Source organism: Salmo salar, chromosome ssa09, assembly GCF_905237065.1.
Source record: "Salmo salar chromosome ssa09, Ssal_v3.1, whole genome shotgun sequence".
In the NCBI taxonomy this organism is placed as follows: Eukaryota; Metazoa; Chordata; class Actinopteri; order Salmoniformes; family Salmonidae; genus Salmo; species Salmo salar.
This window is the reverse complement of record NC_059450.1, coordinates 97268326-97294447: the sequence shown is the minus strand read 5'-3', so window position 1 is coordinate 97294447 and position 26122 is coordinate 97268326.

Genomic DNA, 26122 nt, shown 5'->3' with positions numbered 1-26122 from the left:
TACTATTTATATGCTTGTATTACTATTATTATTTTAATAAATGTAAGGGGTAGATCAGCTTTAATATTGCAGATAGATTAAAGCTTCCATCAATGTAATTGTCTGCATCACTTTCAAACCCCATATATATTTTTGCAAATATATTTACATAAACTCAGCAAAAAAATGTACGTCCCTTTTTCAGGACCCTGTCATTCAAAGATAATTCGTAAAAATCCAAATAACTTCACAGATCTTTATTGTAAATGGTTTAAACACTGTTTCCCATGCTTGTTCAATGAACCATAAACAATCAATGAACATGCACCTGTGGAACGGTCGTTAAGACACTAAGAGCTTACACACGGTAGGCAATTAAGGTCACAGTTATGAAAACTAAGGACACCAAAGAGGTCTTTCTACTGACTCTGAAAAACACCAAAAGAAAGATGACCAGGGTGCTGAACACTTTTTTTGGTTACAATATGATTCCATGTGTTATTTCATAGTTTTGATGTGCTCACTATTATTCCATAATGTAGAAAATGTAAAAAATATTTTAAAAACCTTGGAACAAATAGGTGTGTCCAAACCTTTCACTGGTAATGTACATTCATATATATAAATACATATACATACATGTATATATATATATATATATATATATATATATATATATATATATATATATACACACATATATATATATATATATAATATATATACAGTTTAAGTCGGAAGTTTACGTACATCTACATTTAAACTCAGTTTTTCACAATTCCTGACATTTAATCCAAGTAAAAATTCCCTGTTTTAGGTCAGTTAGGATCACCACTTTATTTTAAGAATGTGAAATGTCAGAATAATAGCAGAGAGAATGATTTATTTCAGCGTTTATTTCTTATCACATTCCCAGTGGGTCAGAAGTTTACATACATTCAATTAGTAATTGGTAGCATTGCCTTTCAATTGTTTAACTTGGGTCAAACATTTTGGGTAGCCTTCCACAAGCTTCCCACAATAAATTGGGTTTTGGCCCATTCCTCCTGACAGAGCTGGTGTAACTGAGTCAGGATTGCAGGCCTCCTTGCTCACACACGCTTTTTCAGTTGCCCACAAATTTTCTATAGGATTGAGGTCAAGGTTTTGTCATGGCAACTCCAATACCTTGACTTTGTTGCCCGCCATTTTGCCAAACCTTTAGAAGTATGCTTGGGGTCTTTGTCCATTTGGAAGACCCATTTGTGACCAAGCTTTTATCTTCCTGACCGATGTCTTGAGATGTTGCTTCAATATATCCACATCATGGATATATTGTACCTCCTGAAGCACAGCACCCACAAAACATGATGCTGCCACCCCCGTGTTTCATGGTTAGGATGGTGTTCTTCGGCATGCAAACATCCCCTTTTTTCCTCCAAACACAACGATGGTCATTATTGCCAAACAGTTCTATTTATGTTTTATCAAACCAGAGGACATTTCTCCAAATCGTACGATCTTTGTCCCCAAGTGCAGTTGCAGCCGTAGTCTGTTTTTTTTGTGGAGGTTTTGGAGCAGTGGCATCTTCCTTGCTGAGCGGCCTTTCAGGTTATGTCGGTATGGGACTCGTTTTTACTATGGATATAGATACTTTTGTACCTGTTTCCTCCAGTGTCTTCACAAAGTCCTTTGCTAATGTTCTGGGATTGATTTGCACTTTTCGCACCAAAGTACGTTCATCTCTAAGAGACAGAAAGTGTCTCCTTCCTGAGCGGTATGACGGCTGCGTGATCCCATGGTGTTTATACTTGCGTACTATTATTATGAACGTGGTACCTTCAGGCATTTGGAAATTGCTCCCAAGGATGAACCAGACTTGTGGAGTTCTACAATCTTTCTTCTGAGGTCTTGGCTGATTTATTTTGATTTTCCAATGATGTCAAGCAAAGAGGCACTGAGTTTGAAGGTCGGCCTTGAAATACATCCACAGGTACACCTCCAATTGACTCAAATGATGTCAATTAGCCTATCAGAAGCTTCTAAAGCCATGGCATCATTTTCTGGAATTTTCCAAGCTGTTTAAAGGCACAGTCAACTTCGTGTATGTAAACTTCTGACCCACTGGAATTGGAATACTGTGAATTATAAGTGAAATAATCTGTCTGTCAACAATTGTTGGAAAAATGACTTGTGTCATGCGCAAAGTAGACTTGCCAAAACTATAGTTTGTTAACAAGAAATTTATGGAGTGGTTAAAAAAAGATTTTTAATGACTCCAACCTAAGTGTATGTAAACTTCCGACTTCAACTGTACATCTTTTAAAGAATATATTGTCCTTTTTTATTTTCTAACCCTACCACCCCTACCCTAATTGGAGTTAACTAGTGAACAACAACACTTAGGCCTGTATTTCCAGCTTATACATACTATATACATTTTATGGACACAATCTGTTTTACAATAGATGTCTTTTGTTTGTTTTTTTTTCCTTCCTCTAACCTCTCCCATTTATATATTTCACAAAAGTTATGAACTTATATATGTTTTACGGACATAGTAAGTTTGACATTAGTTATCTTGTTGTTATTAGTTACTATTAGTCCCAACCTTCAACTCTACTCAACCCCTTACGTCTCTTAACACCATCCGTATTGAATTTCTATTTGGCATATCTTTTTTAACTGTGCTGTGATGTTTCACAAAACTTCTGAACCTTTCTATTCTCATAGATTGCATTTTCAATTCAGTAAATTCAATTAAATTGACTATAACTTTTCAGATCACCCAGTAGTGCTATCTGCAGCGTTAGTTCTAGGTAAATGTTACAATTCTTCAGCCATTCCTGGACCTGTGACCAAAAAACAAGCTACATATGGACAGTACCAAAACAAATGATCTAATGTCTCTTCGCAGCAAAATCTGCAGAGCTGGGAAGATTGTATCCCCCATATATATGACATTTTATTGGTTGCAAGAATTTTGTATAATAATTTTAATTGAAAAATGTAAAGTTTTTAATCTGAATTCATTTTGCTTATGTCACGGTTGTCGTAGGATGAAGCGGACCAAAGTGCAGCGTGATTATCGTTCCACATATTTTATTGAACTGTGAAACTATGCAATACATACAAAATAAACTGAATGAACAAAAAACAACAACCCGTGACGAAGAGTTATAACATACACTTACTAACAAACAATCTCCCACAAACCCAAACACCTACTTAAGTATGATCTCCAATTAGAGACAACGATGACCAGCTGTCTCTAATTGGAGATCCTCCCAAACAAAGCCCAACATAGAAATACAAATCTAGAACATAACAACATAGAAAATCTAAACTAGAAAAAAAAAGCTGTCACGCCCTGACCTACTCTACCATAGAAAATAACAGTTTTCTATGGTCAGGACGTGACAGCTTATCAGTTCATAAACCATGTGCCATGGAAGGCACAGCTGTCCATTTTTGGTCCTTAAATGAAACTGGTATACTTTATTTATCACAATTCTCTTTAACCATTTATGGTGTTTAATACAGGGCCGACACACAAGTTTCTTTCACTAGTTTACTTTTTCCCCCTTTCCACTTGCCTCTTCCATTTTTGCTTTAATGTTGCAATTAGTTGGTTGTAATTTGGGGTAGAGCAGACATTTCCAAATCTTTTTGTGTTAGCTGCATGTCTGTCACGTTCGTCATAATGATTGGACCAAGGCGCAGCATGAGTAGCGTTCCACATCTTTATTATAACGTGAAACTTCAGCAAAATACAAAAACAATAAATGATCAAACGAAACGTGAAGACAGTGAAGTGCAAATAGGCACTTACACAAAACAAGATCCCACAAAACACAGTGGGGGAAATGGCTGCCTAAATATGATCCCCAATCAGAGACAACGCTAAACAGCTGCCTCTGATTGGGAACCATACCAAGCACACCAACATTGAAATAAACAACATAGAACACCCCCAGTCACGCCCCGGCCTACTATACCGCTGGAGGTTCCGGGTTGTGGACTCTCAGGAGGTTCCGGACTGTGGACCATCTAAGGAGGTTCCGGGCTGTGGACCGTCTCAGGAGGTTCCGGACTGTAGACCGTCTCAGGAGGTTCCGGACTGTGGACCGTCTCTGGAGGTTCTGGACTGTGGACCGTCATTGGAGGTTCCGGACTGTGGACCGTCGTTGGAGGTTCCGGACTGTGGACCGTCATTGGAGGTTCCGGACTGGGAACCGTCACCGGAAGCTCTGGCCTGGGGACCGTCGCCGGAAGCTCTGGACTGGTAACTGTCGCCGGTTCTCTATGGTCAGGGCGTGACAATGTCTGACATTAGTCCACCAGTCATATTTATGATATCATTTTATTATCCTTTTTTTAATTTTTTATCTATTAGTATATTTCAGTTTAACCATAATATTTATTGTATTATTTGTTTTGTCTTTTCTGGTGGATTAAATTGAAATTGCAATCATCTTTCTATGGCTGTTTTAAAAATAGCAATATTTGAGAGATGATTTCCTTTTCAAATAACTGAAAGTGAGAGGTTATAATCTGAATAAAGGGGAAAAGGCCATTCTTGAATATGGGGTGAGACATTCTTATTAATTTGCTAGGGAACCAGTTCGGATTTAAGTATAACTTTTGTATGACTGAAGCCATTAGTGAGAGGTCTAATGCTTTAATATTGAATAATTTCTGCCCTCCGAATTCATATTCATTATATAAATAGGCCCGTTTAACCTTGTCTGGCTTGCCATTTCAAATCAAATGGAATATTCTTTTCTCATCTAATTTAAATAACTGTTCACTTGGTGTAGGCAAGACCATAAGCAAATAAGTAAACTGGGATGTGACTAAAGGGTTAATATTGATGATTTTTTCCAGAAATATAAAGGTATTTTCCTTTCCATGGTAGAAAAATGTTATAAATTTTTGCTAACTTTACATTAAAATGTTTTGGTAAACTACACGGAAACGTAAAAGTTAAATTTTTTTGTGATGCAATACATAATATAGTACACATCATAATTTGGTTGTAATTTGACCTTTTGTTGAATGTCTGATAATCTACAATTTACGTAGGAGTTGTTTAAAACATGCTAATAATTGTTCTCTGAGTATAAAAAAAAAAGTGGTATGCCTCAACTGGTATGTCATCCAGCCCTGGAATTTTCCCGGACTTAAAGGCTTTAATTGCATCAAGAAGTACCTCCTCTGCAATTTTGCCTTCACATGAGTCTTCAAATACTATTTGACATCTTTCAAATAGTTTTAGGGCCGGTTTCCCAGACTTATTAAGCTTAGTCCTGGACCAACACACACTTTCATTGGATATTCTCCATTGAAAGTGCTTTTTAGTCCATGACTAAACTGAAACTGTGTCTGGGAAACCGGGTTTACAGCTTTGGGATGTTTCTATTGCCCTTACAGAAAATCCACGTTTTTCACTTGTGAAATTATATGATACATTGTTTTAGAAATACTTCACATGTTTTCACATGTTGCTTTAAATGGTGTCACATGTTATCGCATTAACTTGTCATAATATAATGTGATCACATGTGAAATCCATGTGGTTTATTCCATAAGGGTGGTTCCGTTTCAACAGGAAAACTTGATCAAGCACAGTTTAGATATTTGAAATGATTTCAAATAGTATTTAAACCCAGTTCTGCTGCAGTATAGGTTACACTTCTTCCTACTGCACTGTGGCTGGGATTTAGATGGGGAAAAAGGGTTGAAGAGCATTTTGGCAGAGCATCATCAGCCCTCTGAAAATCTGAAATGTCCCAACATGGTAAAACACTTTTGAAGCTGAGAGGAAGGTAGTAGATTAACACAGTTGAATTATGTTAGACTAGACACAACCATGAGAACATGAATCATCATTAGTTGTTGTACCTGGTCTCAATGTGGACTAGTAACCATTCCACAGGGTTGCTGGTTCAAATCCTGGAGGACAACAATATCTGTGGATGATTGTAGGCTGTGGTTGAGGCCAAGTAGCTAGTATCGCTGTAAAGCCTTTTCGAAATCGGACAACGTGATTAGATTAACGAGAGTCTTATCTTTAAAATCGTGTAAAATAGTTGACTGTTTGAGAAAATTGAATTGTGGTATTTTAGTTGGTTTTGTATTTTGCGCCGTGCGATGCCATTGGCTGTTGGCTAGGGGTTCCGCTAGCGGAACGTCTGTCCTTAACAGGTTTTAACAGTGGTAGAAATAGTGGTAGTAGTAGTATTAACGGTAGTAGTAGTAGTAGGGTTAACAGTAGTAGTAGTAGTAGTAGTAGTTTTAACAGTAGTAGTAATAGTAGTTGTTTTAACAGTGGTAGTGGTAGTAGCAGTGGTATTAGTAGTATTAGTAGTAGTAGTAGTGGTAGTAAAAGTTGGTAGTAGTAGTAGTAGTATTAACAGTAGTAGTAGTAGTAGTAGTAGTATTAACAGTAGTAGTAGTAGTAGTAGTAGTAGTGATAACAGTAGTAGTAGTAGTAGTATAAGTAGTGCTAACAGTAGTAGTAGCAGTTTTAACAGTCGAAGTAGTAGTAGTAGTAGTGCTAACAGTAGTAGTAGTAGTAGTAGAGTGCTAACAGTAGTTATAGTAGTAGTAGTAGTGCTAACAGTAGTAGTAGTAGTAGTGTTAACAGTAGTAGTAGTAGTAGTAGTAGTAGTAGTAGTAGTAGTAGTAGTAGTAGTGCTAACAGTAGTAGAAGTAGTAGTAGTAGTAGTGCTAACAGTAGTTATAGTAGTAGTAGTAGTAGTAGTAGTGCTAACAGTAGTAGTAGTAGTAGTAGTGTTAACAGTAGTAGTAGTAGTAGTAGTAGTAGTAGTAGTAGTAGTGCTAACAGTAGTAGTAGTAGTAGTAGTGCTAACAGTGGTAGTAGTAGTAGTAGTAGTAGTAGTAGTAGTGCTAACAGTAGTAGTGGTGTTAACAGTAGTAGTAGTAGTAGTAGTTTTAACAGTGGTAGTAATAGTGGTAGTAGTAGTATTAACAGTAGTAGTAGTAGCAGTAGTAGGGTTAACAGTTGTAGTAGTAGTTTTAACAGTAGTAGTAATAGTAGCTGTTTTAACAGTAGTAGTGGTAGTAGTAGTGCTAACAGTAGTAGTAATAGTTTTAACAGTAGTAGTAGTAGTAGTAGTGTTAACAGAAGTAGTAGTAGCAGTAGTGTTAACAGTAGTAGTAGTAGTAGTAGTAGTAGTAATAGTAGTAGTAGTAGTAGTAGTAGTAGTAGCAGTGTTAACAGTAGTAGTAGTAGTAGTGTTAACAGTAGCAGTAGTAGTAGTAGTGTTAAGAGTAGTAGTACTAGTAGTAGTGTTAACAGTAGTAGTAGTAGTGTTAACAGTAGTAGTAGTGTTAACAGTAGTAGTAGTAGTAGTAGTGTTAACAGTAGTAGTAGTAGTGTTAACAGTAGTAGTAGTGTAGTAGTGTGTTACGGATATCATAAGGTGAATGCACCAATTTGTAAGTCACTCTGGATAAGAGCGTCTGCTAAATGACGTAAATGTAAATGTAAATGTAAATGTAGTAGTAGCAGTAGTAGTAGTAACAGTAGTAGTAGTAGTAGTGTTAACAGTAGTCGTAGTAGTATTAACAGTAGTAGTACTAGTTGTAGTAGTAACAGTAGTAGTAGTAGTAGTTGTAGTAACAGTAGTAGTAGTAGTAGTAGTAGTGTTAACAGTAGTAGTAGTAGTAGTAGTAGTAGTAGTAGTAGTAGTAACAGTAGTAGTATTAGTAGTAGTCGTTTTAACAGTAGTAGTAGTAGTAGTAACAGTAGTAGTAGGAGTAGTAGTAGTGTTAACAGTAGTAGTAGTAGTAGCAGTAACAGTAGTAGTAGTAGTAGTAGTAGTGTTAACAGTAGTAGTAACAGTAGTAGTAGTAGTAGTAGTAGTAGTAGTAGTAGTAGTAGTAGTAACAGTAGTAGTAGTAGTAGTAGTAGTGTTAACAGTAGTAGTAGTAGTAGTAGTAGTAACAGTACTAGTAGTAGTAGTAGTAGTATTAACAGTAGCAGTAGTAGTAGTAGTAGTGTTAACAGTAGTAGTAGTAGTAGTTTTAACAGTAGTAGTAGTAGTAGTAGTGCTAACAGTAGTAGTAGTAGTAGTAGTGTTAACAGTAGTAGTAGTAGTAGTGTTAACAGTAGTAGTAGTAGTAGTAGTGTTAAGAGTAGTAGTACTAGTAGTAGTGTTAACAGTAGTAGTAGTAGTAGTAGTGTTAACAGTAGTAGTAGTAGTAGTAGTGTTAACAGTAGTAGTAGTGTAGTAGTGTGTTACGGATATCATAAGGTGAATGCACCAATTTGTAAGTCACTCTGGATAAGAGCGTCTGCTAAATGACGTAAATATAAATGTAAATGTAAATGTAGTAGTAGTAGTAGTAGTAGTAACAGTAGTAGTAGTAGTAGTAGTAGTAGTGTTAACAGTAGTAGTAGTAGTATTAACAGTAGTAGTACTAGTAGTAACAGTAGTAGTAGTAGTTGTAGTAACAGTAGTAGTAGTAGTAGTAGTAGTGTTAACAGTAGTAGTAGTAGTAGTAGTGTTAACAGTAGTAGTAGTAGTAGTAGTAGTAACAGTAGTAGTGTTAGTAGTAGTCGTTTTAACAGTAGTAGTAGTAGTAGTAGTAACAGTAGTAGTAGTAGTAGTAGTAGTGTTAACAGTAGTAGTAACAGTAGTAGTAGTAGTAGTAGTAGTAGTAGTAGTAACAGTAGTAGTAGTAGTAGTAGTGTTAACAGTAGTAGTAGTAGTAGTAACAGTACTAGTAGTAGTAATAGTAGTATTAACAGTAGCAGTAGTAGTAGTAGTAGTAGTAGTGTTAACAGTACTAGTAGTAGTAGTGTTAACAGTACTAGTAGTAGTAGTAGTGTTAACAGTAGTAGTAGTAGTAGTTTTAACAGTAGTAGTAGTATTAGTAGTAGTGTTAACAGTAGTAGTAGTAGTAGTAGTGTTAACAGTAGTAGTAGTAGTAGTGTTAACAGTAGTAGTAGTAGTAGTAGTGTTAAGAGTAGTAGTACTAGTAGTAGTGTTAACAGTAGTAGTAGTAGTAGTGTTAACAGTAGTAGTAGTGTTAACAGTAGTAGTAGTAGTAGTAGTAGTAGTAGTGTTAACAGTAGTAGTAGTGTAGTAGTGTGTTACGGATATCATAAGGTGAATGCACCAATTTGTAAGTCACTCTGGATAAGAGCGTCTGATAGATGACGTAAATGTAAATGTAAATGTAGTAGTAGTAGTAGTAGTAGTAGTAGTAACAGTAGTAGTAGTAGTAGTAGTAGTGTTAACAGTAGTAGTAGTAGTATTAACAGTAGTAGTACTGGTCGTAGTAGTAACAGTAGTAGTAGTAGTAGTTGTAGTAACAGTAGTAGTAGGAGTAGTAGTAGTGTTAACAGTAGAAGTAGTAGTAGTAGTAACAGTAGTAGTAGGAGTAGTAGTAGTGTTAACAGTAGAAGTAGTAGTAGTAGTAACAGTAGTAGTAGTAGTAGTAGTAATGTTAACAGTAGTAGTAACAGTAGTAGTAGTAGTAGTAGTAGTAGTAGTAGTAACAGTAGTAGTAGTAGTAGTAGTAGTAGTAACAGTAGTAGTAGTAGTAGTAGTAACAGTAGTAGTAGTAGTAGTAGTGTTAACAGTAGTAGTAGTAGTAGTAACAGTACTAGTAGTAGTAGTAGTAGTGTTAACAGTAGCAGTAGTAGTAGTAGTAGTAGTGTTAACAGTACTAGTAGTAGTAGTGTTAACAGTAGTAGTAGTAGTAGTTTTAACAGTGGTAGTAGTAGTAGTCATTTTAACAGTAGTAGTAGTAGTAGTGCTAACAGTAGTTATAGTAGTAGTAGTAGTAGTGCTAACAGTAGTAGTAGTAGTAGTGTTAACCTGTTAGGGCTAGGGGGCATTATTGACACGGCTGGATAAAAAACGTACCCGATTTAATCTGGTTACTACTCCTGCCCAGTAACTAGAATATGCATATAATTATTGGCTTTGGATAGAAAACACTCCAAAGTTTCTAAAACTGTTTGAATGGTGTCTGTGAGTATAACAGAACTCAAATGGCAGGTCAAAACCTGAGAGATTAATTTACAGGAAGTGGCCTGTCTGACCATTTATTGTCTTTCTTTGACATCTCATTCAATTACAAAGGATCTCTGCGGTAACGTGACAATTCCCACGGCTCCAATAGGCTCTCAGAGCCCGGGAAAAACCTGAATGTCATCATTACAGCCCCAGGCTGAAACACATTATCGCCTTTCTCAAGTGGCCGATCAAGGGACTGTGGGCTTAGGCGCGTGCACTGGTCACCCCCGTCTTTGTGTTTTTTCCTCTGTTTGCCGAAAAGGAGATTCCCGGTCGGAACATTATCGCTTTTTTACGAGATAAATTGCATAAAAATTGATTTTAAACAGCGGTTGACATGCTTCGAGGTACGGTATTGGAATATTTAGAATTTTTTTGTCACGAATTGCGCCATGCGCACGACCCTGATTTACCATTTCGGATAGTGTCTGGAACGCACGAACAAAACGGCGGTATTCGGATATAACAATGGATTATTTTGGACCAAACCAACATTTGTTATTGAAGTAGCAGTCCTGGGAGTGCATTCTGACGAAGACAACAAAAGGTAATCAAACTTTTATAATAATAAATCTGATTTTGGTGAAGGCTAAACTTGCCGGGTGTCTAAATAGCTAGCCCGTGATGGCTGGGCTATGTACTTAGAATATTGCAAAATGTGCTTTCACCAAAAAGCTATTTTAAAATAGTAGTAGTAGTAGTAGTAGCAACAGTAGTAGTATTAGTAGTAGTCGTTTTAACAGTAGTAGTAGTAGTAACAGTAGTAGTAGGATTAGTAGTAGTGTTAACAGTAGTAGTAGTAGTAGTAGTAACAGTAGTAGTAGTAGTGTTAACAGTAGTAGTAACAGTAGTAGTAGTAGTAGTAGTAGTAGTAGTAACAGTAGTAGTAGTAGTAGTAGTGTTAACAGTAGTAGTGTTAACAGTAGTAGTAGTAGTAGTAGTAGTAGTAACAGTACTACTACTAGTAGTAGTAGTAGTAAAAGTAGCAGTAGTAGTAGTAGTAGTAGTAGTGTTAACAGTACTAGTAGTAGTAGTAGTAGTAGTAACAGCAGCAGTAGTAGTAGTAGTAGTAGTGTTAAAGTACTAGTAGTAGTAGTGTTAACAGTAGTAGTAGTAGTGTTAACAGTAGTAGTAGTAGTAGTTGTAGTAGTAGTAGTAACAGTAGTAGTAGTAGTAGTAGTGTTAACAGTAGTAGTAGTAGTAGTAGTAGTTTTAACAGTGGTAGTAGTAGTAGTCATTTTAACAGTAGTAGTAGTAGTAGTAGTAGTAGTAGTTTTAACAGCAGCCTCCTGTGTATCCTACCTCTGTCTGGCTGAGCTCTGGTTTTCTCTGAGCCGTTCTCCACTCAGCAGCCTCCTGTGTATCCAACCTCGTCTGGCTGAGCTCTGGTTTTCTCTGAAAAGTACTGAGTGTACCTGGACTACTCCACCCTCCATCTTCTTTTTGTGCCAGCCCGTAATATTACAATCTCTTTCCAATGTGAAAGATGAACTGTTTGATTGGGGTTCTTGAAGCTGCAGTCTAGCTTCACAGAACTACAGTATAGCTCAATTCTGTCTGCCACCCCCCCACACACCATTAATATACAGCGACGGTAAGCTCCTGTTTGTGCTATTAAATGGAATTGCGGTATCTAACAATTCCCCTAGCTGGAAGTGAGCGCGGACATCTGTCTGCTCCAGACTGTGTTCTCTTTTATCTTCGTAGGAGGATAACTCAGGGTGGGAGGATACCTCAGGGACCCTTCACAGGATGCCGCTGCCGCTTCAGAGGAGGCCCTCCTCCCAGGGGGCTTTACTTTATCCACAATCAGCCCAACCAGCCTTACGTGGCGGCAAAGCAGCATTGAGTAGTTCGGTCCCAAATGGGGCCCTATTCTGTACATAGTGCAGTACTTTTGATCAGAGCACATAGGGAGCCTATCTCTCTGCCCATAGGGCTCTGGTTGAAAAGTATTTCACTATGTAGAGAATAGGGTCCCATTAGGGACGTAGTAATTCACAGCTGCTTTGCCACCTCAGAAGGCAAAGGCAAAGGCAAGGCCAAAATGAAATGCCTTCCTTTACAGGTTGAGGTGTTTCATTTCAACACAAGGGATTACACCTTTAAAGAGTTTACAGTATCTCAGTTAAACTGCCGTTTTACAGCAAAACCGTCTGTTGGGAATATCGAGACACGCTTGGTCTGAATATATATATTTTTTATCCTGGTACTTTTCTGAGATGTTACCAAGACAAAATGGGATTCCACGTCAACATATAGTGGAGTCACTCTGAATGAAAAATAAATGTCTGAAGCAGATATTGAATTTGCAACACAATATTATGTATTCTAAATGGTTCTCAAATAATCAACTGATCAAAAACAAAAACATCTTTCCTTTCTTGTAAGAAATGAGATGAGTTCAAAGATTTAGAGGCAGGGATTGAGAGGCAGGGATTGTGAGGCAGGGATTGAGAGGCAGGGATTGAGAGGCAGGGACTGGGAAACAGGATTGAGAGGCAGAGATTGAGAGGCAGAGATTGAGAGGCAGGGATTGAGAGGCAGAGATTGAGAGGCAGGGATTGAGAGGCAGAGATTGGGAGGCAGAGATTGGGAGGCAGGGATTGAGAGGCAGGGATTGAAAGGCAGAGATTGAGAGGCAGAGATTGAGAGGCTCAACTGGATGCGAGAGAGAAATTAAAAGAGAAAGGGGCTGTCAGGAACCTCCACGTGGCCCTTGGGCACCTGATGATTGCCTATGGCAGTGTGGCAGTAGGAATATAATCTAAAGCAAGACGCAATGATGCTCCGTCCCAAATGGCACCATATTCCCTATATAGTGCCCCTGGTCAAAAGCCGTGCACAATATACAGTAGGGAATAGGGTGCCATTACAGACTCTCCTGTGTGTTTGGTATGTAGCTGGCTATGTCCGTGTTAACTTGACCTGACAACCTCATACGCCACACTGTCTCATACATGTCTTTCTATGCATTGAAGAAATCGTTGGAACATTTGTGAGAAGTTGAGAGAGAGAGAGAGAGAGAGAGAGAGAGAGAGAGAGAGAGAGAGAGAGAGAGAGAGAGAGAGAGAGAGAGAGAGAGAGAGAGAGAGAGAGAGAGAGAGAGAGACGTATGTACAGGTTTCTAGCTTGTTCAATTTATTAACGTAACATGACAATATGCTCACAGCGAGAGAAGATAAGAAAGATGTAAAGTGTGTGTGTGTGTTAGGATGTAAGGTCTGTCCATAGCAAGGGGGGTTGCAAGCCTGTAAAGACGAAATATTCAGGTAGTAGAAAAACAAGGGGGTTGAGCCCTGAACTGCCTTGGGCTGGCTTTCTGGGCTAGGTGTGTCTTTGGTTGAGCCCTGAGCCGCCTTGGGCTGGCCTTCTGGACTAGGTGTGTCTTTGGTTGAGCCCTGAGCCGCCTTGGGCTGGCCTTCTGGGCTAGGTTTGTCTTTGGTTGAGCCCTGAGCCACCTTGGCCTGGCCTTCTGGACTAGGTGTGTCTTTGGTTGAGCCCTGAGCCGCCTTGGGCTGGCCTTCTGGGCTAGGTTTGTCTTTGGTTGAGCCCTGAGCCACCTTGGCCTGGCCTTCTGGACTAGGTGTGTCTTTGGTTGAGCCCTGAGCCGCCTTGGGCTGGCCTTCTGGGCTAGGTGTGTCTTTGGTTGAGCCCTGAGCCACCTTGGCCTGGCCTTCTGGACTAGGTGTGTCTTTGGTTGAGCCCTGAGCCGCCTTGGGCTGGCCTTCTGGGCTAGGTGTGTCTTTGGTTGAGCCCTGAGCCGCCTTCAGCTGGCCTTCTGGGCTAGGAGTGTTTTTGTGCTAATCCCGCCTACTCTAATGACCCTGCTGCCCCTGAGCTGGAGAGGAAGTCAAACTCATTTGTCATTTTATGTTAGAGAAACAAACAGAGAATATTAACCCAACAAGCATCAATCTCTGTTCTTGGATCTGAATCAACTAAAACCCAAAAGAGAAAAAGAATAGAGAAAATGACTGCTCATTACCAATCCAGAAACCGGATAAACACTGGAATTAACTTTGAAAAGTGGAAGAATGATGCCAAAATGGCCACCGATCTCATGGACTTGTAACGTTCGATAAGTGTTGAGTTGTGTTTTTTTAGCCTGCTAGCTATGTTAGCTGCTAACCTTTGCGTGTTCAATGTGCAAGCTAGCTAACATCTGTATTCAGACTGTTTAGTAATCAAAGGAATCTAAAGATAGCATCATGTAGCTACATTGCATAAACCCCACAAGGTGCCCAATGCTTTTTTTTTCAACGAGCTAATAGTAGCGGAGTGCTGATGTGACAGTGTTTAGTTTGTAGATGATAACGCTTGCTAGATGGTCGAAAAACATTTTTCGGCCCAGGACCACCCCTTTAAAAAAAACATAGAGCTATTAGATATAGATTACCTACCTCTCTCTCTCTCTCTCTCTCTCTCTCATCCGCACAAAATGGTTGGATGGAACCTAGTTACTGACAACAAATTCTGACATTTTAATTTGAAAATCATTTCATTTAATTATATTTTTCATATATTTTACATAAGGCCACACAAAAGACCAGAGATAATTACAAACACCTGTGATAATCTGAAGTACTCAAAAGGGCCACTAGTTGATAGATAGATTACATAAAAACCCTGAAAAATATCAAAGTTCTGGTAGTTTACTGGTAAACTTAAGAGAGTTTCCAGTAATATACTCTCCCTTTGCAACCCTACCTACAACATTCACAGAGCGCTTTGTACACCAAAATGTCAGTCAGAACCGTTCCAGAACCGTTCCAGAACACACAAATAGGCGACTTAAAGTTGCACTATGCAGAAATCACTCTGGCATTTTCTGGTTGCTAAAGTTCTAATAGTTTGCTTATGTTCAGTTGATGTGATAAAACCAGTAAGTATAGTGTAGAAAATCATTGGACCATTAAAATCCCTGTGAAATATTTTTCCCATTACAAAAAATATTGTATTTTCAGCTGTTTGAAGCTGGTGTACCACTTCTTACTTCAAAAACGAAACTCGAGAACAGGAAGCATGGAGATAGAGCACATGGAACAGATTTACTGATGTTTAGACTGGTTTTCAATGAGAATGTCAGCTCTACAACACACATTTTTACTTTACTGGGAAAACAAGGTTCAGACACACAAGACATTTGGCACATTATCATTAAGGGAACACTTAAACAACACATGAAATAATCTTATTAAATACTTTTTTCTTTACATAGTTGAATGTGCTGACAACAAAATCACACAAAAATAATCAATGGATATCCAATTTATCAACCCAAGGAGGTCTGGATTTGGAGTCACACTCAAAATTAAAGTGGAAATCCACACTACAGGCTGATACAACTTTGATGTAATGTCCTTAAAACAAGTCAAAATGAGGCTCAGTAGTGTATGTGGCCTCCACGTGCCTGTATGACCTCCCTACAACGCCGGGGCATGCTCCTGATGAGGTGGCGGATGGTCTCCTGAGGGATCTCCTCCCAGACCTGGACTAAAGCATCCACCAAGTCCTGGACAGTCTGTGGTGCAACGTGGCGTTGGTGGATGGAGCGAGACATGATGTCCCAGATGTGCTCAATTGGATTCAGGTCTGGGGAACGGGCGGGCCAGTCCATAGCATCAATGCCTTCCTCTTGCAGGAACTGCTGACACACTCCAGCCACATGAGGTCTAGCATTGTCTTGCATTAGGAGGAACCCAGGGCCAACCGCACCAGCATATGGTCTCGCAAGGGGTCTGAGGATCTCATCTCGGTACCTAATGGCAGTCAGGCTACCTCTGGCGAGCACATGGAAGGCTGTGCGGCCCCCCAAAGAAATGCCACCCCACACCATGACTGACCCACAGCCAAACCGGTCATGCTGGAGGATGTTGCAGGCAGCAGAACGTTCTCCACGGCGTCTTCAGACTGTCACGTCTGTCACATGTGCTCAGTGTGAACCTGCTTTCATCTGTGAAGAGCACAGGGCGCCAGTGGCGAATTTGCCAATCTTGGTGTTCTCTGGCAAATGCCAAACGTCCTGCACGGTGTTGGGCTGTAAGCACAACCCCCCACCTGTGGACGTCGGGCCCTCATACCACCCTCATAGAGTCTGTTTCTGACTGTTTGAGCAGACACATGCACATTTGTGGCCTGCTGGAGGTGATTTTGCAGGGCTCTGGCAGTGCTCCTCCTGCTCCTCCTTGCACAAAGGCGGAGGTAGCGGTCCTGCTGCTGGGTTGTTGCCCTCCTACGGCCTCCTCCACGTCTCCTGATGTACTGGCCTGTCTCCTGGTAGCGCCTCCATGCTCTGGACACTACGCTGACAGACACAGCAAACCTTCTTGCCACAGCTCGCATTGATGTGCCATCCTGGATGAGCTGCACTACCTGAGCCACTTGTGTGGGTTGTAGACTCCGTCTCATGCTACCACTAGAGTGAAAGCACCGCCAGCATTCAAAAGTGACCAAAACATCAGCCAGGAAGCATAGGAACTGAGAAGTGGTCTGTGGTCCCCACCTGCAGAACCACTCCTTTATTGGGGGTGTCTTGCTAATTGCCTATATTTTCCACCAGTTGTCTATTCCATTTGCACAACAGCATGTGAAATTTATTGTCAATCAGTGTTGCTTCCTAAGTGGACAGTTTGATTTCACAGAAGTGTGATTTACTTGGAGTTACATTGTGTTGTTTAAGTGTTCCCTTTATTTTTTGAGCAGTGTATATATAAAAAGAGCACAATAAAGTTGAAAAAAAGCGTAAAACTAAAACTAAGCCATTCAGTGAGTCATAAATATCAAGGGTGTCGATAATTTAGCATTTCCCAATGGATTTCCTCTCTCTCTCTTTTCCCTCCAGTAATAATTACTAACAGTTAAAGTGGGGGATGTTATTACACAACAAGATTTTTCCACTTTTGACCATTAAACTAAATACGATCTTTAACGGTGCTATATTCTCAATCCATTTTTACCAAAATCTCTTCTCTGTAGTCTCAGAGAACAGGCAACTTCATCATATAGATCTCATGTATTACATCTAATCCAATCATCTGCCACGGGAACCTCCACTTTTTTTCCATTTTCTAGTCAGGACTTTCTTAATTGCGACTAGGAGCAACCCAATCAAATGTTTCTCTAAAGCGTCCCTGAGGTCAAATGTAATGTTTCCTAAATATAGGGAACATGTTTAGAGAACCTCTGCAGGGGACATGCAGGAGACATCAACCTTAAATATGGCTTCCATGCGTTGATGCACTTCCTGCCAGTATGGGACAAGCTTGGGACAGTCCTTTCAGTAAGAGACAAGCTGAGGACAGTCATGCAAGTATGGGAAAAGCTTAGGACAGTCCTGCAAGTATGGGACATTCTTAAATATGTGGTCATTGATTGCCTAGGTCCACATAATCCACAACATCCCGTTCCATTACTCCGATGTCTTTTGATAAAGAATCAAATAGTGTTTTTCCATCCAAATTCCCTCCAAGTCAAGGAGCTTGTTCATTTCCATTGTGATTGGCATACGGTTTCCCACTCCTCCACAGAAATGGCCATGTTCCCCTTCCCTTTCCCATTTGTCCTTTACGTATAGTGTATTTTCACATTTGGACTTTATTAACTAGCCACCGTATAGTCTTGAGATCATTTTGCTCGTTCAGATTTATAAGCAGATGTGAATATTTTTAATATGCCATATTCTATAGTGTCCGAATCATCCTCCTTTACGAATTCATCAAAATGATTATGCATTTGGAGATATTTATACTGACCTACCAAGCAAAAAGGCAGTGAATGCTAATTTGGTCGAACATTTGTTCATGTCATTTTTGCTACATTAAATACATGCTTAATCATGTGAACAAGTATCCTGCCTCTATTGTTCTGTGTTTTGGAGAAAATGGGGGTCATGTTAGCAGTAACTGCATAAAGTTACTGTGAAAACCAAGGTAAATAAAAGCCATTTTTCTCAGTTCCGCGCTATGATCCTTGGCACTCTCTTTGGAGCACCCCCTTCTGTACAAAAGTACAATAGGCTGAGATGCCTCTTGTTGCCCATCCTTTAAAGCGGTTATCTATTCTATTAGGAGCTAATTCTGTATAATAAGAACACCATCTTAGTATTTCCTCTGAATCTTTCAGAAGATATTTTTTAACTATCAACTTCCATCCAACTTCCTGTATTTGGACTCTCCTAGTAGTTTCAGTCTCAATATCCTTCCATCTGGCTGTGTAGACTGGGTTGCATCAGCACACCAATGGCCTTATCTTTGCTGCATAATAGTATTCTCCTAGACATGGGAGAGACATTCCCTTTTGATAACTCCAAGGTTTTATATCTGATTCTAGGCTTTTTCCCTTGCCGTATGTATCTGGAGATTAACTTGTCCCATTCCATGAATTGCTGCACAGGCACCTCTACTAGGAGAGTCTAGAAGAGATATAGCAAACATGGTAATATATTCTTTTTAACTGACTCAATCCTAGAGCTCTCTTGCTAAGGAAAGAGATAAGTTTCCATCTTAAAGACATCAGTTGTTTTTTTTGGGGGGGGGTGTAACGAGTGCGCTGGGAGTCGGGAAGCAAGTTCAGGTAGCGCATAATTTAACCTGTTGGGGCTAGGGGGCAGTATTTTCACGGCTGGATAAAAAACGTACCCGATTTAATCTGGTTACCACTCCTATCCAGTAACTAGAATATGCATATACTTATTATATATGGATAGAAAACACCCTAAAGTTTCTAAAACTGTTTGAATGGTGTCTGTGAGTATAACAGAACTCAAATGGCAGGTAAAAACCTGAGAGATTCCTTTACAGGAAGTGGCCTGTCTGACCATTTCTGGAACTTCTTTGCCATCTCTATCTTTTACAAAGGATCTCTGCTCTAACGTGACACTTCCTACGTCGTCCATGGGCGCTCAGAGCCCGGGAAAAAACAGAATGTCGTCATCCCAGCCCCAGGCTGAAACACATTATCGCCTTTCTCAAGTGGCCGATCAAGGGACTGTGGGCTTAGGCGCGTGACCTGGCCGCCCCCGTCTTTGTGATTTTTTCCTCTGTTTGCCGAAAAGGAGATTCCCGGTCGGAATATTATCGCTTTTCTACGAGAAAAATGGCATAAAAATTGATTTTAAACAGCGGTTGACATGCTTCGAAGTACGGTAAAGGAATATTTAGAATTTTTTTGTCACGAAATGCGCCATGCGCGCGACCGTTATTTACCATTTTGGATAGTTTCTGGAACGCACGGACAAAACGACGCTATTCGGATATAACGATGGATTATTTGGGACCAAACCAACATTTGTTATTGAAGTAGAAGTCCTGGGAGTGCATTCTGACGAAGAACAGGAAAGGTAAGACCATTTTTCTTATAGTAAATCTGATTATGGTGAATGCTAAACTTGCTGGGTGTCTAAATAGCTAGCCCTGTGATGCCGGGCTATGTACTTAGAATATTGCAAAATGTGCTTCATCCGAAAAGCTATTTTAAAATCGGACATATCGAGTGCATAGAGGAGTTCTGTATCTATAATTCTTAAAATAATTGTTATGCTTTTTGTGAACGTTTATCGTGAGTAATTTAGTAAATTGTTAGCGAATTCCCCGGAAGTTTGCGGGGGTATGCTAGTTCTGAACGTCACATGCTAATGTAAAAAGCTGTTTTTTGATATAAATATGAACTTGATTGAACAAAACATGCATGTATTGTATAACATAATGTCCTAGGGTTGTCATCTGATGAAGATCATCAAAGGTTAGTGCTGCATTTAGCTGTCTTCTGGGTTTTTGTGACATTATATGCTAGCTTGAAAAATGGGTGTCTGATTATTTCTGGCTGGGTACTCTGCTGATATAATCTAATTTTTTGCTTTCGTTGTAAAGCCTTTTTGAAATCGGACAGTGTGGTTAGATTAACGAGAGTCTTGTCTTTAAATAGCTGTAAAATAGTCATATGTTTGAGAAATTGAAGTAATAGCATTTCAAACGTTTTGAAAATCGCGCCACAGGATTCAACTGGCTGTTACGTAGGTGGGACGAATTCGTCCCACCTAGCCCAGAGAGGTTAATGAACAAAACAAGAAACACGAACAACGCACAGACAGGAAACTGAAACAATAACTCCTGGGGAAGGAACCAAAGGGAATGACATATATATGGAAGGTAATATGGGAAGGGATGGAGTCCAGGCGAGTGATGACTCACAGGTGCGCGTACTGATGGTGACAGGTGTGCGCCATAACGAGCAGCCTGGTGACCTAGAGGCCGGAGAGGGAGCACACGTGACAGGGGGAGTTCAGAGGCCCGTAGTTAACGATTGACAGTTTTGCAATGTCTTGTGGTAAGTGAACACCAAGGTATATCATAGCTTGTGCAACCAATTTCACACCATATTTGTCCCTAATGTCCACCAGTGGGTTGTAGTTGAACGTAATAACCTGAGATTTCTGTACATTCACTTTGTAACCTGAGAGTGACCCATACACTTCCAGAAGAGACATCAGTTCTGGGAACAATTGTGTAGGTCGGCCCAGAAAAATGAACACATCATCAGCAAATAAGGCTAATTTCTTCTCTGCTCTGTCCACATCTTTCCCTTTGATGTTATTATTTAGTCTAATCCATTGATTCAGGGGTTCTATAAATAGGCCAAAGAGGATTGGGGATGCAGGTAATCCCTGTCTACTTCTCCATTGTAAAATAATTGGGTTTGAGAGGTCACCATTGCTTTTTCTTCTTGCTGATGGTCTATCATCTATAATGCCTGAAACACTTTAACCTCTTATGGCTAGGGGGCAGTATTTTCACGGCTGGATAAAAAACGTACCCGGTTTAATCTGGTTACTTATCCTACCCAGTAACTAGAATATGCATATACTTATTATATATGGATAGAAAACACACTAAAGTTTCTAAAACTGTTTGAATGGTGTCTGTGAGTATAACAGAACTCAAATGGCAGGTCAAAACCTGAGAGATTCCTTTACAGGAAGTGGCCTGTCTGACCATTTCTGGAACTTCTTTGCCATCTCTATCTTTTACAAAACTTGCCGGGTGTCTAAATAGCTAGCCCGTGATGCCTGGGCTATGTACTTAGAATATTGCAAAATGTGCTTTCATCAAAAAGCTATTTTAAAATCGGACATATCGAGTGCATAGAGGAGTTCTGTATCTATAATTCTTAAAATAATTGTTATGCTTTTTGTGAACGTTTATCGTGAGTAATTTAGTAAATTGTTAGCAAATTCCTCCGGAAGTTTGCGGTGGGTATGCTAGTTCTGAACGTCACATGCTAATGTAAAAAGCTGTTTTTTGATATAAATATGAACTTGATTGAACAAAACATGCATGTATTGTATAACATAATGTCCTAGGTGTGTCATCTGATGAAGATCATCAGGTTTTTGTGACATTATATGCTAGCTTGAAAAATGGGTGTCTGATTATTTCTGGCTTGGTACTCTGCTGACATAATCTAATGTTTTGTTTTCGCTGTAAAGCCTTTTTGAAATCGGACAGTGTGGTTTGATTAAGGAGAGTCTTGTCTTTAAAATGCTGTGAAATAGTCATATGTTTGAAAAATTTAAGTTTTTGTATTTTTGAGGAATTTGTAATTCGCGCCACGCCTATCATTGGATATTGGAGCAGGTGTTCCGCTAGCGGAACGTCTAGATGTAAGAGGTTAATAATGTCCTCATGAAATCTAAATAAGACCTTATAGAAAGAGGCCCATCTGACAGCATCAAAAGGCCTTTTCAGCGTCCAGGCCCAACAGAATGGCTAGAGAGAGGCCCGTCTGACAGCATCAAAGGCCTTCTCAGCGTCCAGGCCCAACAGAATGGCTAGAGAGAGGCCCGTCTGACAGCATCAAAGGCCTTCTCAGCGTCCAGGCCCAACAGAATGGCTAGAGAGAGGCCCGTCTGACAGCATCAAAGGCCTTCTCAGCGTCCAGGCCCAATAGCATGAGTTCTACCTTATTCTCTTGCATACAGTGCCTTGCGAAAGTATTCGGCCCCCTTGAACTTTTCGACCTTTTGCCACATTTCAGGCTTCAAACATAAAGATAGAAAACTGTAATTTTTTGTGAAGAATCAACAACAAGTGGGACACAATCATGAAGTGGAACGAAATGTATTGGATATTTCAAACTTTTTTAACAAATAAAAAACTGAAAAATTGGGCGTGCAAAATTATTCAGCCCCTTTACTTTCAGTGCAGCAAACTATCTCCAGAAGTTCAGTGAGGATCTCTGAATGATCCAATGTTGACCTAAATGACTAATGATGATAAATAGAATCCACCTGTGTGTAATCAAGTCTCCGTATAAATGCACCTGCTCTGTGATAGTCTCAGAGGTCCGTTTAAAGCACAGAGAGCATCATGAAGAACAAGGAACACACCAGGCAGGTCCGAGATACTGTTGTGGAGAAGTTTAAAGCCGGATTTGGATACAAAAAGATTTCCCAAGCTTTAAACATCCCAAGGAGCACTGTGCAAGCGATAATATTGAAATGGAAGGAGTATCAGACCACTGCAAATCTACGAAGCCCCGGCCGTCCCTCTAAACTTTCAGCTCATACAAGGAGAAGACTGATCAGAGATGCAGCCAAGAGGCCCATGATCACTCTGGATGAACTGCAGAGATCTACAGCTGAGGTGGGAGACTCTGTCCATAGGACAACAATCAGTCGTATACTGCACAAATCTGGCCTTTATGGAAGAGTGGCAAGAAGAAAGCCATTTCTTAAAGATATTCATAAAAAGTGTCGTTTAAAGTTTGCCACTAGCCACCTGGGAGACACACCAAACATGTGGAAGAAGGTGCTCTGGTCAGATGAAACCAAAATCGAACTTTTTGGCAAAAATGCAAACCGTTATGTTTGGCGTAAAAGCAACACAGCCCATCACCCTGAACACACCATCCCCACTGTCAAACATGGTGGTGGCAGCATCATGGTTTGGGCCTGCTTTTCTTCAGCAGGGGCAGGGAATATGGTTAAAATTGATGGGAAGATGGATGGAGCCAAATACAGGACCATTCTGGAAGAAAACCTGATGGAGTCTGCAAAAGACCTGAGACTGTGACAGAGATTTGTCTTCCAACAAGTAAATGATCCAAAAAATAAAGCAAAATCTACAATGGAATGGTTCACAAATAAACATATCCAGGTGTTAGAATGGCCAAGTCAAAGTCCAGACCTGAATCCAATCGAGAATCTGTGGAAAGAACTGAAAACTGCTGTTCACAAACGCTCTCCATCCAACCTCACTGAGCTCGAGCTGTTTTGCAAGGAGGAATGGGCAAAAATGTCAGTCTCTCCATGTGCAAAACTGATAGAGACATACCCCAAGCGACTTACAGCTGTAATCGCAGCAAAGGGTGGCGCTACAAAGTATTAACTTAAGGGGGCTGAATAATTTAGAACGGCCAATCTTTCAGTTTTTTATTTGTTAAAAAAGTTTGAAATATCCAATAAATTTCGTTCCACTTCATAATTGTGTCCCACTTGTTGTTGATACCTCACAAAAAAATACAGTTTTATATCTTTATGTTTGAAGCCTGAAATGTGGCAAAAGGTCGAAAAGTTCAAGGGGGCCGAATACTTTCGCAAGGCACTGTATGTCTCATAATGTGTAGTGTTCGTCTGTACTATCCTGAGTCTGTCTTTGTCTCATAATGTGTAGTGTTTGTCTGTACTATCCTGAGTCTGTACTATCCTGAGTCTGTACTATCTGTCTGTACGCTGGAAACACTCAGTTTGATATTATTTGAAAGCAAAACGCTATTCATTAAATACGAATACTGAACTTGTTTTTGCGTGGATTTCGCAATGCAGTTAGCTTTTAAACAGCTAGTACCGCTATTTCTTGTCCCGGAATCCCGCTTAACAGACAGGTTGTAGCCTGCTTGAATCCCGCTTAACCTGTTTGGGCTAGGGGGCAGTATTGAGAATTTTTGAAAAAATATGTGCCCATTTTTAACTGCCTCCTACACCAACTCAGAAGCTAGAATATGCATATTATTGTTCAGGTTTGGATAGAAAACACCCTAAAGTTTCTAAAACTGTTTGAATGGTGTCTGTGAGTATAACAGAACTCCTATGGCAGGCAAAAACCTGACAAGGTTTCATGCAGGAAGTGGCCTGTTTGACAAGGAGTCGTGCGTCTTGCATCTGTTTATTGAAGAGTAAGGATCTTAGCTGTAACGTGACAATTCCCAGGGCTCCAATAGGCTCTCAGGACCCGGGAAAATCATGAAGGTTGACGAGGCAGCCTCAGGCTGAAACAGATTATCACCTTATCCAAGTGTCCCATTAGGTGACAATGGAATGAGGCGCGTGCGCGATTAGCCCCCGTGGAGTATTTTAATTCGGCTGTTTAGTTTATTGCAGATTCCCGGTCGGAATATTATCGCTTTTCTACGAGATAAATGGCATAAAAATTGGTTTTAAACAGCGGTTGACATGCTTCGAAGTACGGTAATGGAATATTTAGACATTTTTTGTCACGCCATGCGCCATGCGCACGACCGTGTATTACCATTCGTATAGTGTCTAGAACGCACGAACAAAACAACGCTATTTGGATATAACTATGGATTATTTGGGACCAAACCTACATTTGTTATTGAAGTAGAAGTCCTGGGCGTGCATTCTGATGAAGAACAGGAAAGGTAAGAACATTTTTCTTATAGGAAATGTTATTATGGTGAAGGCTAATCTTGCCGGGTGTCTAAATAGCTAGCCGTGATGGCTGGGCTATGTACTTAGAATATTACAAAATGTGCTTCATCCGAAAAGCTATTTTAAAATCAGACATATCGAGTGCATAGAGGAGTAATGTATCTATAATTCTTAAAATAATTGTTATGCTTTTTGTGAACGTTTATCGTGAGTAATTTAGCAAACTGTTAGTAAATTCCCCGGAAGTTTGCGGGGGTTATGCTTTTTCTGAACATCACATGCTAATGTAAAAAGCTGTTTTTTGATATAAATATGAACTTGATTGAACAGACATGCATGTATTGTATAACATAATGTCCTAGGTGTGTCATCTGATGAAGATCATAAAAGGTTAGTGCTGCATTTAGCTGTGGTTTGGGTTTTGGTGACATTATATGCTAGCTTGAAAAATGGGTGTCTGATTATTTCTGGCTGGGCACTCTCCTGACATCATCTAATGTTTTGCTTTCGTTGTAAAGCCTTTTTGAAATCGGACAGTGTGGTTAGATAAACGAGAGTCTTGTCTTTAAATAGCTGTAAAATAGTCATATGTTTGAGAAATTGAAGTAATAGTATTTCAAACGATTCAAAAATCGCGCCACTGGATTAGACTGGCTGTTACGTAGGTGGGACGAATTCGTCCCGCCTAGCCCATAGAGGTTAACAGACAGGTTGAGGCCTGCTTGAATCCTGCTTAACAGACAGGTTGAGGCCTGCTTGACAGAGATGCTAAGCTGCTAGCTTCCAAACTAACGAAGTTGGTACCAGATGAGTTTTGCAATGGAGCCCTCTTTATCTGGAGAAATAAATGAATGGTTCAAGTGCTGAAAGAGCTGTATCTATTACACGTTGTTTTGGGATAAACCGGATCCCTCAGAGTTCCAATGAGGCAATTGTTTACTTGCCGAGGATTATAGGCTGAGGTGGTTTCCTTGATCACGCAGGTCGACAGCCTATGTAAGAAACTGGGGAAAACGCAGAGTGGAATGTTAAAATGTTCTATGCAGGTGGCTGGACGGCGTTCGCGCTTGTTGGATTCATCTTGTCATTGGTCGTAATCCGACTGGTCTGCTGTTGCCCGGAGCTCACCCATCTGATAGCGTTGTCGAAGGAGCACAGCAAGAGGAGCATGGCAATCAACGATGGTCGCATGTTACGAGCCGTGGAAGCCAAAGACAGTGGCCTTCCGCAAAGCAGTCTACACTCCCAATGAGAGGCCCTGGAGTGGATGCAAACAACAAATAGTTTCGGCGTCCTTCCTGCACCTTCTTTGCTGGGGGTGCCTGTGTCTGCGGCCGCAGTTGCCTACTACTACCATTTCGAAGTCGATGTGGGCAACATTCCGTCCCAGCTCTGGATCGCTGTGATTTTGGGCAGCTCCATGGTAAGAAATATTACCGTT